At 40.9% G+C, this 17,736-nt stretch overlaps 1 protein-coding gene across 1 annotated transcript in view; it reads left to right on the forward strand.

Moving 5' to 3' along the window:
* Positions 1-2,650: 2,650 nt before the first annotated feature.
* The window catches only part of lrrc4cb (leucine rich repeat containing 4C, genome duplicate b), a 44,458-nt gene continuing 29,372 nt past the window's right edge, over positions 2,651-17,736 (forward strand). Inside the window, exon 1 of the mRNA XM_078264501.1 lies at positions 2,651-3,423. The gene's annotated coding sequence lies outside the window, so the exon portion shown is untranslated. The remainder of the gene's footprint in view (positions 3,424-17,736) is intronic.

A 17,736-nucleotide genomic window follows, 5' to 3' on the forward strand; every position in this document is an offset into this window, starting at 1 on the left:
CAAGATGCGTTTTCAACTCAGACATTGTTTAAATTCACCTACCCTGTTAGCCGCTAGCTGCCGTCTGGGAGGAGTGAGTGTGTTCAGCCAGACTATCGGTAATAATCATCAAGCAGCAGTTCTGTGTGTATTTGTAGCACATATATCCATTTTGCGTGCAATCCATCTGGCGTTGGTGAATAGTAGTCTCTGCATTGGCCAACTGTGTGTTAGTTGCCGTAGCCAGGCTAGCAGGCCCGACCGGCATCCTTCTACTTCCTCCCCGCCTGCCGCGGCCGACAACAATCCACGGGCGCCCGCTGAACTGGTGGATGTCCTCATGCTTTGGCAGCGAAATGTTCGCAGTGAAAAAAGTTTATTTCCCCCTCAAAAATAGGTAATTGAGCACTGTAGTGGTTATGATCATATCAGTGACTATGTAACTACATGGAAATGGGCCAAATGATGCCTGTTTCTTGTACAGTAATAGCGTTACTGAAGGCTAGCTCTAGCTCCATAGTTACGATACTCCAAGCTTCTTCCCTTGTGAACAACTCCGCTCTTCACTCTTCACACACTACGCTCCGATCTGCACACTGCTGTTTACCTTTTCCTGCTACAACTGAAGCTGTTACTTTACAAGAAACAGGAATAATTTGGCCCGTTTCCATGTAGTTACATAGTCACTGATATGATCATAACCACTACAGTGCTCAATTAGCTATTTTTGAGGGGGAAATAAACTTTTTTCGCCGCAAAAATTTCGCCGCGAAAGCATGAACTTTCCTCTGGAGGACATCCACCAGACCAGCGGGCGACCGTAGATTGTTGTCGGCCGCGGCAGGCGGGGAAGGCGGGGAGGAAGTAGAAGGATGCCGGTCGGGCCTGCTAGCCTGGCTAAGGCAACTAACACACAGTTCGCCACTGCAGAGACTACTATTCACCAACGCCAGATGGATCGCACACAAAATGGATATATGTGCTACAAATACACACAAAACTGCTGCTTGATGATTATTACCGAAGTCTGGCTGAACACACTCACTCCTCCCAGACGGCAGCTAGCGGCTAACAGGGTAGGTGAATTTAAACAATGTCTGTGTTGAAAACGCATCTTTTTGTCATGTAAGGGCCCTGTTCATGTTGCACAGACATTTTAATTGCATTTTGTGTCTGTTAAGAGGCACAAAGGCACTCTTTATGATATGCCCCCAAAACTGCCGTTTTAGCTAAGTGGGAGCTCTTGGCATTAGCTGCAGCAGCTCCATATTGCTAGCACCGATTCGGCTCGTTTTTCTTGCTATCGACAGTACTCAAATACTTATAGCGATCAAGATTAACGTAAAAATTGCCCGGAGTTCTCCTTTAAGGTTGTGCTTAACTCCTAATCTATAAGATTATCATATGTTTGCAGTGTTGATGTTCTGTTTTTTGGGTAATTTTTTTTTTTAGCTTTGTGACCATGCATTTTCCAGCTGAAGAGGGTTTTAAATAATGTGTTTATCTTAAGAAGGAGGAGAATTTTCTCAACACAAAGGAACACCTTAAGTTCATCAGAAAAAGAAAAACATTTCTTTTTTGTTTTCACTGGACAGGAAATCTAGGAAAACTTGTAATCAGAAATGTAACTAAAGCGGTCAATCAAAACAGCATATTATACAATCCCAGTATGACTGATTTATATCAATCTTGGTTCTCTCTCTCTCTCGATCTTTCTTACTCTCATGAAGCAGCGTGACCTCAGTAACCAGGAGCCACTCTGACACGTAGCTGACTTGTGTCGTCTAATGAGACACGCTGTTCATCTCAGATGATATGAATGCACGCTCACTAGTATGTCTAAAGGTCTCAAGGTCCCTAAGCCTTCTTACCTATAAGTGCCACCCTGTCTTCCCCAGTGATGTTTGCAGGGGATGAAGTTGTCCCTTCTTATGACCATCAGCAGTAAAGAAAATCAGTGAGAATGAGTGATAAGACCTCTACATGTTGAATGTGAATTCATTTGTGGATTCAGATGGTGAAAATGGTCCGTTTTGGATGACTGGATAGAGAGGAGCGCCTGTAGGTGGCAACCATACCTCATCAACAATTGAATCACACATGCACGCGCACGGACACACACAAACACTCAGAGACATCAGATCTGGGCTTTGTGCGATTGATCCCTGATAATTGACGAGCGCTGGGTGATTAAATGGGCAGATGGACCCGCAGGCAAAGTGGTCAAAGTTAAAGTGGTCCCTGGGCAGTACAGGAACACGTTCAAGCCTACACACGCGCGCACCTACCTACCTACCTGCCTACCTACCTACACGCACGCACGCGCGCGCACACACACACACACACACACACACACACACACACACACACACACACGTGACTCGCACACACGCGCGCGTGGCAGATCTGTGCCTGGAGACCGTGATTTCAACGTGCTCGCTATTCAAGTCATGGACTGCAGCGAGCGGGGGAACCATTAGGAGCCGGTGGCAAAAACCCGCTTTATTTGGAACACACGGATGATGATGCTGCTGCCACACCAGCCGGATCGGACACGCTCTCCCTGACAAGCGGAATTATTACTAATAGCTGCGCTTATGTAATCAATTGCTTTGGTAGGGGGGGGGGGATAGTATCCCGTGGATCCTTCCCATTCTACTTGATAGAAAATATCCTACTGTATGCCATATGCTCTGCGATTTCTAGAGCAGCCTATGGCAACCCATTTGTCCTGATGCGACGCGTGTGATGGTTGCAGTGGGACGGATATCCTTAATTTGATCCAATAGGCGTTCTCAGGATTTTTTTTTTTGTAGGACGCTTCTGAGCCCCTTTCTGCGCTGACCTTAACAATGCTTTAAATAGGTAATTAATTTTCATGTCTGTCCATGGTTTTGTTAATTTGTTTTGAGTAAATGACACTCGCAAAAAAAAAAAAAAAAAAAGATTGACTAGTAAATCCGAACGAATTAGTCCACTTCGGTTGTATTTCTTTTTTCTTTTTTGTGAAATTTGATTTAGCGATCTTTCACAGGAGGAAACCACCAGTGGGAGTAAATTTTGGACTGTGACTGGTTTGGGGGAAAGAAGGGCCTATACAGACTTGGTCCCCTATTAAAAACTCTGCAGGATTCCATCCTCTTCAGTCCAGAGGAATATCTTCAAGTCCAGGGGGTTACTGCTCCTCTGAGGGCTTTCATCGGCGCTCATTGCATCCGAGGGAATGGTGGCCGCACCGCAGATCCACGCAACTCTTTCTCAATGTTTCGCAGGCGAGCATCTTGACTTGTGATCGAGAGAGACGCGGACTGCAGCAGCCTCCAATCCCTTTCACATGGAGATTTGTGCCTCGCTCGTACTGCAAATCTTGAAAACGGGGACCGTGGCCCTGCTGGTTTTTCCTTCACTGTTCTCACCGTCGATTTCATTTATTCGAGAAAATGCGTAAGTATTCCATTTAAATCAGTCCACTTGAGCCTATTCAATGTGATATGCTGTTGTACATCCCCAATGTAGACCGATCCATCGCCATTTCACCCGTGATTTGTGGTTGCCTTACAGACTTCAATTTAAAGAAAGATACTTTTATTTTTTGACATGCCCTTTTTTCATCTCTATAGGTAGGTTATGATAGCTGTCGCATCCTCTTTTGTGCGTGAGTGATTGTGCGTGTTTCTGAATGTGTGTGTGTGTGTGTGTGTGTGTGTGTGTGTGTGAGATAGGCTAGAGAGATATATAGATAAGAGATATGATGGATAGGGACAGAAAGGAGGTTGAGAAGGTGTGGGGGGTAGCTGGTGCAACAATTTGTGTGTTTGAGCGCTTGGTTGAGACTGCATGGGTCTGTGGTAGTCCCTGTTGCCAGCAGGACATTACTGCTAGAAAAAGGCCTACGTCATATGGTAATTCAAATTCAGTTCAGGTATTCTCAGCATACACGTTTGCAGCAGAAAGAGCGCCGGATTGGCCAGGTGGGCATGCTGGCCCTCAGGAAGGGCGCTTTGAGTGGGAATGTGGCAAAGCAAAAGCTTCAGGTCAAGCTTTATTTTACAGAATGTGCTCATGCACACAGCTTGTACACATGTCCTCTCTCTCTCTCTCTCTCTCTCTCTCTCTCTCTCTCTCTCTCTCTCTCTCTCTCTCTCTCTCTCTCTCTATTGTTGTTCTGCCTGTTGACCTAGTATGTCTGCAAAAAAAAAAGAAAGAAAAAAAAAAAGCCACCCATGGGTGATACTCAAGAGTCATTTCTCCCTTCCACAGCCTGAGCAGGTAAACCAGAAGTACAGGGAGCATTTTAAAATAGTTAAAAAAAAAAAATTTAAAAAAAAAAGTCCCAGAGTTGTTACTTTGGTAATACAGGCTTTTTTTTCTTCTTCTTTTTTTCTTCTTTTTTTTTTTTTTAGAAATAAATAGGCGCTGTCCATCAGTGGGAGGTGCTGAAAATGCCTTTATGCTGAAAATACTTGTGTGTTGGCTGAAATGGGTAGAGGGAGCTGCATTTGAAGCAGACATCACATCTAAAACTGCTAGTGCTGCTGCATCCAAAGGCATTCCACTTCAGACTGAACCGGTTCATCCTCAAGTGTACACTTTTATAATATGGACATCTGGCGATTTTACAACCAGCCTGTAAAATGAAGGACACAGTCAAAGTGTTGAAGGATGGGGCTGTCGTTTAGGGTTGGTTAACACAATATTTGCATGCATATACAAGCATAGCCTACCCATTATATATTTGACCTATAGTCTGCTTGATGGGGTTTGGAGTTTGATGATCGAATGGTGAATTGAACCACTGCATATTTCAGCAAATGTTTCTGTAAATAGTAGGAAGAATAGTGCCTGTTTCACATCAGACAATTTATTACGTAGTATCAGTGGGCTCTTTAAATGTCTGGAAATGTAGAGTAAAATGATCATTTAAAGTATAAAAATGTCTTAAATCAAATTATTAGTTGTGTTCTCACCAACACATATGCAGAAACAAAATGAATGTTCCTTATTTCATTTTCAGTGGTCCTTTAACAGTGAGATTTACAGTTACATTTTAAATTGGTGTTACATTCAGTTCTAGGTCTGGATTATGTCAGCGCACAGTAATATGCGGGTAACCACTGAAATTAAAGGAGAATTCCGGTCGATTTCAACACGTAGCTCTGTTGTTTGTAAATTTGGAGTGCTGTCAGTAGCGAGAAAAAACGAAACAATCGCTGTTGCCTACACCGTGTTATCCCCCTGCTACAGTTTGCACCCAGGAGACTGAAACAGGGCAGGTTTTAAACGTGCTTTTAGCCTCTTAACATGTTCAAAATGTCCTTAAAAGTGCCTATCCATTTGAAGTGATTCCTTCCGAGTGAACACAGTGAATCGTTCTGCAGTAGATGTGAAAGAAATGCATGAAAGTCTTGCTAATTCAGCTCTGTTTAGTTCCGGTGTTGAGACAAGTGCTTAGGGACCGTCTACAAACTACAGCACCGAAACGAGATACAATAAAAATATTTCTTAATTTAAGAGATTAAGTAAGGTAGTGTCTTCAAACTTACCTCGATTATAAATTGTCACCTGCTATTTGTACTACAGCACTTACTTTAAAAAAATAAGCATATGTCTATTTTTTTAAATATTTTTGTATCTCTTTTCGGTGTTGTAGTTTGTGGACGGTCCCTAAGCACTCGTCTTGCCGTCTCAACACCAGAACTAAACAGAGCTGAATTAGCACGACTTTCATGCATTTCTTTCACATCTACTGCAGTCAGATTCACTGTATTCACTCGGAAGGAATCACTTCACATGGGTAGGCACTTTTAATGACATTTCAAACATGTTAAGATGCTAAAAGCACGTTTAAAATGTGTCCTGTTTCAGTCTCCTGGGTGCAAACTGTAGCAGGTCGATAACACGGCGTAGGCAGCACCGATTGTTTTCATTTTTCTCGCTACTGACAGCACTCCAAATTTACAAACAGAGCTGCGGGTTGAAATTGACCGGAATTCTCCTTTAAGGCCACCAACCAACAAGTGTCTCAATAAGTCATTAGGTCAGAATGAGCCACCTGAGCTGCTACACTGAGCTTAACGATTCTGAAAAAAACCTGAAGCTCAACTAGAGAAATGCAAGAATTATTTTTACAAGACATTCCAGTCAGACTCATTCTTTGTAGAAGAAGTGTAGCGTTCTGCTTGGTTGAGAACTGGTGACCATTACTGCCAGGGTGTTAAATATGATCGCCATGCTTAACTCAGGGACCCGTCATGGCCTGTGGATTTGGGTTTGTCCTCTTGTAATATTCCTCAGTCATCAAGACAGAAACAGCAAGACATAAGGAATGTGATCACCCTGGCAGGTGTTGCTAGTTTTGGCATTCACCTGGGACCAAATAGATGTACACCATGCCAGGATCACTCACCAGAACAGCTTTGACAGAAGCCCTCACTGTGGGAAATAAGCACTTGGGCGAATAGATTTCTTTCCATGCGTGACACACATGTAGGCAACCACTGGTTCAGAACAGGGTGAGTGGTGACTCATCTAACCATATGAGTTTTTTTTTACCCTCAGTAAACTTGGTTCTTGTGCATCCTGCTGTGTAGAAAAGTGAATTTACTGTACGTATAATAAGGACTTTACGCGATGCAGTTCCACCATAATATTGCTCCCTAAATTTCTTGTGACAAGCCGCCTTACACCTCAGTAGTGAGTTGATTCATAGTGCCTTGTCTGTTTTTTTTTTTCATGCGTCTGGAATAATGCACAGACGTCACAGTCAAGGGCTATGTGCGTCTGTTCTTCCCAGGTGGTTACGTCGTTACAACATATTTTCATGCCATCATCACCTTAGCCGCATTTTTCCAATTGTGAAACATCATTAAGTCAAACAATGTACGTAACACAAGCTCCAGCAAAATATACTTCGACAATCAGCCCTCTAGAAAAGTCATGGATTTGTTCTTTGAGCCACAGGAGACAAAATAACAAGCAACTGGGTCTGCCTAGGGTTTTTAGACACAGCACTAAGCGTAGTGGGATGTTAATCACTGAGTCATTTTAAGGACCAGTTACACACCTGCATGGAATAAACTGCACGTTTCACATGTTAAATGGCCTGTCAGTCAAACTAGGAGTCATGATGAATTTCTAAAACTCATCACAATCATTACAATTAGTCAATACATGATTAATGGAGAAAACAGTAACGCTCAAGTCATTTGTCAAGCAAAATACCTGATATTATCTGGTTCCAACTTCTCTTTTATTTAGTGAATGGCTTCTCATAATGATGGTGTATTATGTTAGTATACAATTGCCCATTTTGAAAACCTTGGGTTTCAATCTGTCAAAAGCAAAAATGCTGATTCATTTTCAAATTACTATCTACTTCATTGCACTTATACTTTCGGCGATTGAAGGGGGCAGTCAGTGTTTTTCAAGAATATGCTTTACTATACGGGGGGCACTGTTTTGTTGTTTCACCAGTTTATATTGTCGTCTTGGCCTTCTGCATACTTCTCCGTGTGATATGAGGATTGGCGTTAGGAGTGGCGATAACTTATGGCTGAGGTTCCGTCTGGATAGAGTGAAAAAAAACCCAGGCCTGTGCTTTTTATGTTAACTAATCCAGAAGGAAGGATTGTGTGCATTTCTGTACGTATATGTATGTCGCTGTGTGACATAAATAAGTGAGTGGGATGCAGCTTGAGATTAGACTGACTCCCAGTCGGCTCCATTTTGATAGATAGCACTCTGTATCTTGTGGTACCTCCACAAAACATGTGTTTGTGTCGAGTGAAGAGACAGGCCAATCTGAACAACTTGAACCGCTCGGGTGTGAAAGAGTCCAACGCAAGCCAGGCTGGAGAGACTTAGTATTCACTGTAGCAGCTTAAGTTATGCCTTTGTGCACCAGAAAGGGGATTACTCAGCGCATCCTGCTCTGTGTCATTCACAAGTCTGCCATTCTAAATCAACAAATATTAATGTGGTGATGTATGAAGAGGCTGTATCTGCTTGTGTGTGCCTGTAGTACCACTATGGTTTATTACCAATAAGTGTGTCTTATGTAGAGTGACAGTGTTGATGTCTGCCAAAAATCACAACTTATGGCATAAATGTCATTATGACACATTCATGTTTTGACTGCAGCCGTTGGTGCCTTATTTCACCATCTGTGTTGTGTTCTATGTGTCTGTTGTGGCCTGCAGCAGCAACCAGCCATCAACTCCAGTGAGAGCCTCTGATAGAAAGAGTATGCTCAGGCTACGGGTACCATGTTTCTGCCTCTTCAGCAACCAGCCACTTTTTGCAAATGCCATAATGCCCTTTATAGATTCCTCTACATACTCACAACAACCTACACATTACAGTTTAGCAATACTGCTGGAGTAGACACTATTTTCTATGATTATATGTATGGTGCTGCTGTGATGTGAGGCACATCTGAGTACCGCCCACTGCTGTAGAATGCATAATCACAGTAAATAATGTCCAAAAGGCAATTATGGCTTTCACAAGTTTTCTTCAGAGTGTAGTAACATGAACAAAACCAAGACATATCACAATGGTAGATAAAGCTTGGAGGGAAACACAGAAAGCTGTGCAGCATGGGAATTATTCCTGGAAATGTGTAGGGCTGTGGTTTGATAGCTCATTTTGGATCTGATCCCAAGTTGATAAAACACTCTGATTAGTCAAGTCAAACAAATCTCACATTGAATATTGTATGTCCTCCCTATTTTATTAGCAACAACACTGAAAACATTCAGGGACAGTAATCATGAATTCACCTCATCATTTAGCTTAATGGAGAAATATTCCAGTAAGCATGGTATTGATTTGCAGGTCAAAAGATGTTTAGACATCCAAGTTAAAACTGGGCGGAACGTACCACTCTTATATTTCCACAGCTGTTGTTTAAGAGCATTTCAATGGCTACAGTATATTTCAATGAAAAGCATAGTCCTAATTTACCTTGCACGGCAGCTGGATTCTCGCAATATCACAAGTAGGGCTGGGACGATTCGTCAACGTAGTTGACGTAATCGATAACGTAAATGCGTCGACACTAATAATGCGTCACGGATAGAAATAAAAAAAAAAAAACATAGCTGCCTCCAGCAACGGCGCAAGTATGGATTCCTCGCAAGTTCAACAACACGTTGAGAAAAAGGCTCGCACGCAGTCTTCTAAAGTGGGGGAGTATTTTACTCTTAATGCCAACAACAACGTGGTAGTCTGTAGACTTTGTAAAATGCATCACTGAGTCAGGATAACAGCAGCAAAACACCGTCAGTTCTGCTCACCTTTTTGTCCCTTTCCCTCCCAAGTAGAGTTTAGATTCTCTGCCCGAGCCCGAGCTAGATTCACGGGCCGGGTCGGGCCGATATGTCCCGCCACTATCCCCGGCCCGGGGCGGGCCGGGCCCTTGATCAAGCATTTGTGCTTTTTTTTAATCATTACTTTATTAGCCTAATTGGGTGGGGAAAAAGCTATGCCTCTCCAGCTTCTCCCGTAGCTTTGGGTATATGTCCTGCACTGACTTGAGTGGGAGGTAAACTGTGCTAAAATCTTCGATAATTGCGCAACCAGGCGAGATTGTTTCAGATATCTCACGAGTCCTTTATAACGTCAGTTATAACGGCGTTATATTAAAAAATTGTCGGGTTTAAATCGGGCTCGGGCTCATAATTCCAGTTAATGTGACAGGCGGGGCCGGGCCGGGCCAGGCTCGGACACAACGTGCACAGGCTCGGGTAGGGTCGGGCTTGATCTTTTGTGCCCTATCTAAGCTTCACTCCCAAGCTTGTGCGATTATCAACATAGTGACACGGAATGTGTTCCCAGTAGTAGCCCAACGGTACGTTAGTCTGTTGATTCGTTTTAATGCCCCGCTATGACTTAACATTAAGCATCATCAAACGCTGTCAGTCGGCAGTGTTATTTTTTTGGTTTACCATCATCATGAGTGACCGAATCGATTACAGACTGTGATATTAGACACTCTGCAACTTCCCTTATGTTGGATTTATTTGATACATCTGATTTCATATGTTGCTAAAATTGCACTTTTTTTAACTGTAAGATTAAAGGGAGAAGAGCTTGGATGTTAAACAAGAGCTTATTCATTATTTTACCTACTACTACTACTACTAAAAAAAGCAAATACAGGCCACTCTTTTTGCACTTGCTCTGTTTACTTTAAGTTTTTATTTTTTGTATTCCTCCTGAAAATGACTTTGTTTTGTTGTTGCATTGATAGCCTACATCTGACGTCAGGTTGCACTACACATTCATTTTACTTGAACAGTGCAGTGTTAAACAATTTTAATAAATAGAGATTTGTACCTTATTGAAATTTGTTTTGTGTAAATAATCGCTAATTGAAAAACTAAATGAAGCGTTAGATTAGTCGACTAATCGAAAAAATAAACGCTACTATAATCGTTCAAAAAATAATCGTTTGGGACAGCCTTAATCACAGGATCACGCGAGAATCACGGGATCACATATCACAATATAAACTCATCTTGTCAGGCTTCAAGTAATGCGTTTGTGTCAGGTCCAGAGTCGGCCAGACCAATCAGCGCCCACTAAGGGTTTAGGTGTATGTGCTGGGAAACTGTTTGTTAACAACAACAATGGCGGCTCCTTAAGATGTTTGCATAGATGCTGCAGTAGCATCAGTTATATCAGAACTGGAGAGTATTTCTTTATAGAAAGAAGAGCAAAGAACGGCACTAAAGGCTTTTCTTGATAGCAAAAATATTTTCGCTCTTCTCCTGACTGGCTTCTCCAAGAGTTTAAGAGACAGATGGTTTCATCCAATTACCTGCCAGGTATTTTTTTTTTGTCTGCCCTTTTCCAAACAGTTAAGGGCGACTTCTCAGATGGTTCTGTGTTATGCATCTGACGCATCAGGTTAGGTCCTAACCATCAGTTCAAATATAGTCACTTTAATGCTGTGGAAACAATGGCTGTGGGACTCAGACATCGATAACAACTTGGCTCAGTTTTAGTATCTAGACGTCTTTTGACCCGCAACAACAAATCAACGCTTACTGGGACTGTAATGGATTTTAATTGTTGTAATGGTAGCCTTTTTATATTTATTTAATATATTCTCTTATGGGTTTATATTGAAGAATTCTGTGACTAAAACTTGTTGACTGCTAAACCGAAAAAAAGGGTTTAAACAGGATTCTGATTTTATAATGAGATTCAATACTTCATTCAAAAATGCTTTTGAACCCCAATTTGAGGAATGTACAATTTACTGAGCCTGATGCTATCAATGGTCACAGGAAATGTTAATGAGGCTGAAATGTCTATTTATGGTTCTTCTAAGGCCAGTTACTAGCTACAGCAATCGAAAAAACTGACAGAGTAAGTGAGACCCAATCTAATATATAACAAAATGACATCTTAAACTATGTTTTGACTATCAAACAGTCTCCCAGTGTAGGCTTGAGAAGTGGCTATTGTCCCTTCATGGAGGAAAGCAGCTTGGATTCACAGCTCAATGAATTAAAAAAATTTAAAAAAAAATCACAGAGGGAAACAAGTAACAAAGTGTCTGTAGAAACTTCAAAATTCCTGCAGCATAATCTGTTTCTCCTCTGTCCATCTGTATGGTCAGTATGTTCCAAACAGTCAATTTGTTTGCCAAACTATGAAGCTAGCGAGAGTCTGTAACCTGCTGAGAATATTGATGGACAGTGAAAAGAAGAATATTATGCTGCAGGATGGACTTCAAAAGTTCCGGTGTACAATTTGATACTTTGTTGTAACCATCACGTTGGTTAGCTGTTGGAATCCATGTTGGAACTGCCACAAATTAAAGCTATCGTCCGCTGCAAAGCAGCAAGCTACAAACCTTTATGCTTACTTTGAGCCCCACAGGGAAATAGTGTTTGGTAGTAAAAAATAGTTTTAACTATTGAAGTATTCCTTCACTTCCTCTGGTCTGTTGTGGTATGACATGAACAGAAACAGAAACTAATTTTTCACCTAAGATATTTATGTTCTGATAATAAGTGCACTGATACATTGTAAATATGTTTTGAACACTAAGAAGATTGAAGGTCTATGGCCTTGCTAGCAGTTCTTTGAGGCTGTACTTATAGGCCCAGTGGTGCTTTGTGCTTTATGGTAACATGCTCACAATGCCAATGCACATGCTGATGCCATGTCCAATGTCTTAGTTAAGCATGTTAACATGCTAATATTTGCTAATTCAGCTTTTTGTGGGTTAGAGTCCCAACAGAGGGCAAAAGAAAATGATTTAAATTATTGCAAAGACGTTATACTGCCAAGACTACAGGCAGCTTTTATGTGCAACACAATGAATCTATATTGTAAGCCACCCACCTGCTTATGTCGCTTCAAAACACAACTACACAGCAGAGTCCAACCTACACCAAAAAGAGCCATATGAGTATTCTGCCATTTGATGCGTCAAGTTCAAACCTAGAGTAGGTGAAAGCAAGCCCTTGGAAGGGCTTTGCCTTAAAGCCCGGGCAAATCTTATTGTCTGCTTATCAGCCTCAAATTTACTCCGCCTTACTAAGATATTCCCTTAGAGAATTAGGGATAATAGCTGAAGTGATGACAGTCATGATGAGTCTCTATCTCTCTCATGTTCAATGCCCCCCTCCTCTTTCTGTCTGCCTCTCTCTAGCCTTCCCCTATTTATCTAACTCGCCACATATTAATATACATGTTATCTCCTGCCAGTTCATTTAGCTCAGATCTCTTTGATGAAACTATCTCAACAATACTTAGAGTCATGCATGCATGGACTTTCATGTTGCGACTCACGATGAACAGAGAGTGATTCATTGTGCAATGACGGAAGTTAACAAATCAATGTAAGAATGAAATGAATATCTAGTTCATTAATGCTTTGGCAAACCACTCAGATTCTAGTTGCTGGAATACATTTGATTGGCTTAATTGGCAAAGATGAAACCCCAGTAACTGGCGCCAAGTCAAACACTACTAAACCGAGAAGGGAATCTTGTGAGTCTGACAAGATTGCCTCTTTAGTGTGTGGCCCAGAGTTGCCTCAGCTACATTTCTCCCCTTTTATGACAACACTGATCTTCAACCACCGTGTTTTCTGGGCTTCAACAACATCTTGTTCCCTTGTTGCCATGTACTAATACATTATTGGTGAACCTCATTGTTTGCCACAAGAGCATTTTGTTCTTCAAATTCAAAGGCAAAGAAAGAGAAAAGCTGTTACGATACCATTCTTTGTCATGTATCCTCAATAATAACACAAAGTCCCTTTAATTTTTATTGCAATGCATTAAGCCTTCGCCAAGTATCCAATGCAGCTGGAGTACTTATAGGACAGTTGCAACACAATTTTATCTTTTCCTTGTTTTCTGCATCTTGTAACCGTTTTACATCATCGGAGATAAGGGTTGTCCCAATCACATTTTTTTTGCAGCTAATTCCAGTCCTCTTATTGAGTCTATGCTGATACGATGTTTTATTAATTACAATGACCAAACCTAAAAAATGTCTGGATCAGCTGATCCGCAGGTTAGGATCGTAAAAGACGAGACACCATTCTGTTATTCAATATAAGTTCCATTAAAACATTTGTTTTTAAATGCTAAAATGCAGTCTCAAAAACTGAATGAAGCATGCACATTACAGGATGGACATATGCCATAAATTAGACAATAAGATGCTATTAGTAGCAGAATAACAATGTGATAGCACATAATGTGTACCTAAACTCATGTGCATGGCTCAATAACGCTTGAGTTTAAGGTATGTAACATTTCCGCATTAAAGTGTCTAACAATTATTACACATATGTTATATATTTTGTTAAGTTGTGTACCAACCCGTTCTCACTCCCAACTCATCAAATACTGACGCTTTGTCAGTGGCTCTCAGCTTCAGATACTGGCGCAAAAAACACCCTTTAACGTCTGTTTGGGCTACACCGGGCATAGTAGTACCACAACCGTGGCGCTGTAGGATGACTTAGTATTAAGAGCGACAACGGTAGCGAGTAGTATGAAAGTTCGAAAATCTGCATAAAGAGGCAGGTTGGGGTGGTGGACGGGTCAAACAACACAGGACTTTCACCCAGGAGATCGGGGTTCATGTCCCATACTTGTCCCGTGTGTCACGGAAACGTACATTTTGTAACCCCACCTGTGATTTTTCCTAAACCTAACTGTCCCGTCCTTGTCCTGCATGTCAGTTAAACGTAGATTTTTTTAACCCCACCCACGATCTTTCCCTAACTAAATTGTTTTACCCTCAGTGTTGCATGAAACGTGACGTTAGCTAACGGGACTAAACGTGACTAAACGTAACGTGAATAAAACTTGAACACATTAACTTGTCCGTGAACGTTATTTCTGCCTTAGTCACGTCAGATATATTTTCATCGCCAATGGTGGTTGTTTAACAGTGAAGACTACAACCAATGATCCCACACTACTGCACAACGTCACAGAGTCTTCCTTTTATTATTGTTGTGATTGAGAGAACCCTAGCGGCAGAAATGACATACGGTGCGTTTAAGCGAAAACAAAAAATGTGGGTCCAAACTACCAAAAGTGTCTGCTTCTCAAATGTGTTTATATCATTGTAAATACATACTGTATATATGTTTAAGACGTCACATTTTTCATAATTCTTCTTATTAATTAGGGCAGTGATCAGCAGATTAACCAGTAAGGAAAATAATCATTAGTCACCGCCCTAATTTTTTTTTCTTCAATCATCAAAAGTGGCAAACACTTCTCACCTAATTATTTGTCACACCTGTAGCTCAGTAATAAGTGTTATGCGTTTCCGTGTAATGTCTTTGAGAATACACAGCTGAAGCTACATTTTGCAAGCTTTGCTAACTAGCACCTGCTGCTTGGACTTTAATTATCCAGACAGGGAATTCGGAAACAAACTGAGGGGGATACCCAGGTCTTTATCTCATTCACACGGTAGTAATGAAAATGACTAACAATAAGGGCCAGTTAATAAAATTAGAGACAGCGGCACTGCTTGACTAACTTACCTACCACTTGTGGTGCAAGGTTTTTAATTAACAGGCCCTGTCATCTGATTGGATAAGGATGCATCACTGGATACAGGAATACACACATTGTTTCTGTGTCCAGTCAGGCTTCAGAATCTTCAGTCTTTTATTCACTCTTCTTTCCTCTCTGACAGAGTATGAACAAGGGTGCAAGGCAGGTCTGATAAAGTATATATATATATATATATATATATATATATGTATATAATACCTGATATTAAGATAAAAATGTATCATACTTTTTGGTGAAAACTTTGCAGGCACTGAAAAGAAAAGAGCCTTGGAATGTTGTGTTAATATAACGGGTTTAAAAGAGTTTATCCCAACCCAAACAACATCCACAGATACATTGTAGACATGTTGTGCATTTGAACACTAACAAGATCAAGTGTCCACAGCTATGCTAGCAGCTCTGTGAGACTGTACATACAAGCATAGTGGTGTTATGTGCTAATTGGCACTACACAGGCTGATGGGATGTCATAAGAGTTGCAGGTATTTAGTCATAAAATCCAGTATTGGACAAATTAACATTTTGCCGCTATATGGAAACCTAAAGGATTTACAAAGTTAATATAATTCATCCTGAGGGGAACATGAATGTCTGTATTTCATGGCTATTCATCCAATAGTTGTCAAGACATTTCACTCAAAACCCCAAATGTCAATCTCATGATGGCGCTAGAGGAAAAGTAGATGATCACCAATGCCAATAGCATGGCTACAAACTGTACAACTACCTTCAACTTGTTGTTGTTTGACTCATAAGTGCTATTTAGACACCCACAGTGGGCAGTGAAAGGAGAATCAAATATTTACACTGCAAAGACAACAGGCAGCTTATACTGTATGTGCAACATGATGAATCTATAGTGTAAGCCATTTACCAACAAGTCTGCACAGCGCCTGCTTATGATGCTTCAAAACACAACTACACAGCAGAGTCCAACCTACACCAAAGAGAGCCATATGCGTATTCTGCCATTTGATGCGTCAAGTTCAAAGCTTGCGTAGGCTTTGCCTTGGTAGCCCTGTTTTCAGCTTGACAGCAATGTATTGTGCTAATACATTGGGTTTGAACATGCTTTTAAAAGGGAAACAGTTTATCCCAACCCAAAGAGGAGCATGTACCTTCTCAAATGAACATGGAAACCATCAACATTAAAGTAGCATGATGTTTTCAGAATCAGAATCAGCTTTGTTGGCCAGGTTTGCATAGACAAACAAGGAATTTGACTCCGGTAATCTTTGCTCTCAAAGTACAACACTTAACATGTTAAGAATAAAAACAGAGTTGACGGTAAGAATATAAAAAAATAGTGTACAGTATAACAATACAATAGAATTTACAATTTTACAAAAAATATACAAAAGAGAGGGAAGGAATAGTGCAATATCAGTCAATAGACTGAGATTTTAGGATTTAAATATGAGTACAGTGCAAGGCAGATCAGTGCAATGGTGAGGTAGATGAGCAGAACAGTGGTGGTTGACTTTGTTCAGTGTGAGGGTGGGGGCTATTTCTGAGTGTTCAACAGAGTGACTGTCTCTGTGTCGGCTGGTTTTGCCGGCACATATTGCATTCCCAATAGATCATATCACAACAAGGATCGCAACTAACAATTATCTTCATTATCAATTCATTTGTGGATCGATTCATCATTTAGTCTCATTTTTCAAATCCCAAAGAGAAGTCTTTAAAGTCTTGTCCAACTTACCAGTCCAAATGGCTAAAAAGATATTCAGTTTACTTAACTTTAGTTTAGTTAACTATAAGACAAAGAAAACCATCAAATCCTCCCATTTCAGAAGCGGAAAACATAAAATGTTTGGCATTTTTGCTAAGAGAAGTACTCAGTGATTGATTACCAAAAGGTTGCTGATTCATTTCGTTGATTTCATTTTCGTTCGTTCAGTTGAGTTATTTCTTTTAGCTTTAATCAAGACAATTATTCAAGAAAATTGACAACTTCTTTGAAATAAGTAATCATTTCAGTCTTTTTTTCTGTTATTTTCTAAACAACATCATTGATCAGTTTATCACGAAAACAATCAAAAGACCAATTCCTAATGGCAGTAATGCAGCCCCAAATATTATTGTTGTGCAATTGACATCACGTTTCACTAAAACTATGGCTTGAGCCAAACAAGCAACCATATCTCTTTTCACTAGATTGTCCACCAGTATCCCCCAGTCGTGTTTTCTCATTCTTGGGTAGTGAAGAAATTTACACTCTGTATCATGAGTCATTCAATACAGCGTGGAGGAGCTAGGCTAAGGGGCATATGGCCATGTTGGAGGACAGCCATGCGGCTTCAGGCGGGGTAAACGAATGGGCAGAGATTGTTGGTGCATTAGCTGTTCGGCTCCGCATCATGTTTCACTGTCATTTCCTCAGTGAGCACACCGTTTATCCAACAGCAGTAAATAAAACATTGCAATCATATTTTTTGCTCCATGTTAGAGAAAGTTGGTGGTCCAGGGAATTAGGGCTGTCACACTCTAAATACCGTTTGACTGTGCATGAAGATGAGAGAGAGAGAGCGAAAAAGAGAGACAGAAGGAGAATGCTTGTGTTCCACTAAAATATCCTTGGCGACGAAAGACGCTGTATTCACACATTATTCACGGACAGTTTGTACCAACACCGACATTCTGCTAAGGCTATGATCGGCTGCGATTGGCTAAATGCACTAGA

The sequence above is a fragment of the Sander vitreus genome, chromosome 1 (genome assembly GCF_031162955.1).
Source record: "Sander vitreus isolate 19-12246 chromosome 1, sanVit1, whole genome shotgun sequence".
Classification (NCBI taxonomy): Eukaryota; Metazoa; Chordata; class Actinopteri; order Perciformes; family Percidae; genus Sander; species Sander vitreus.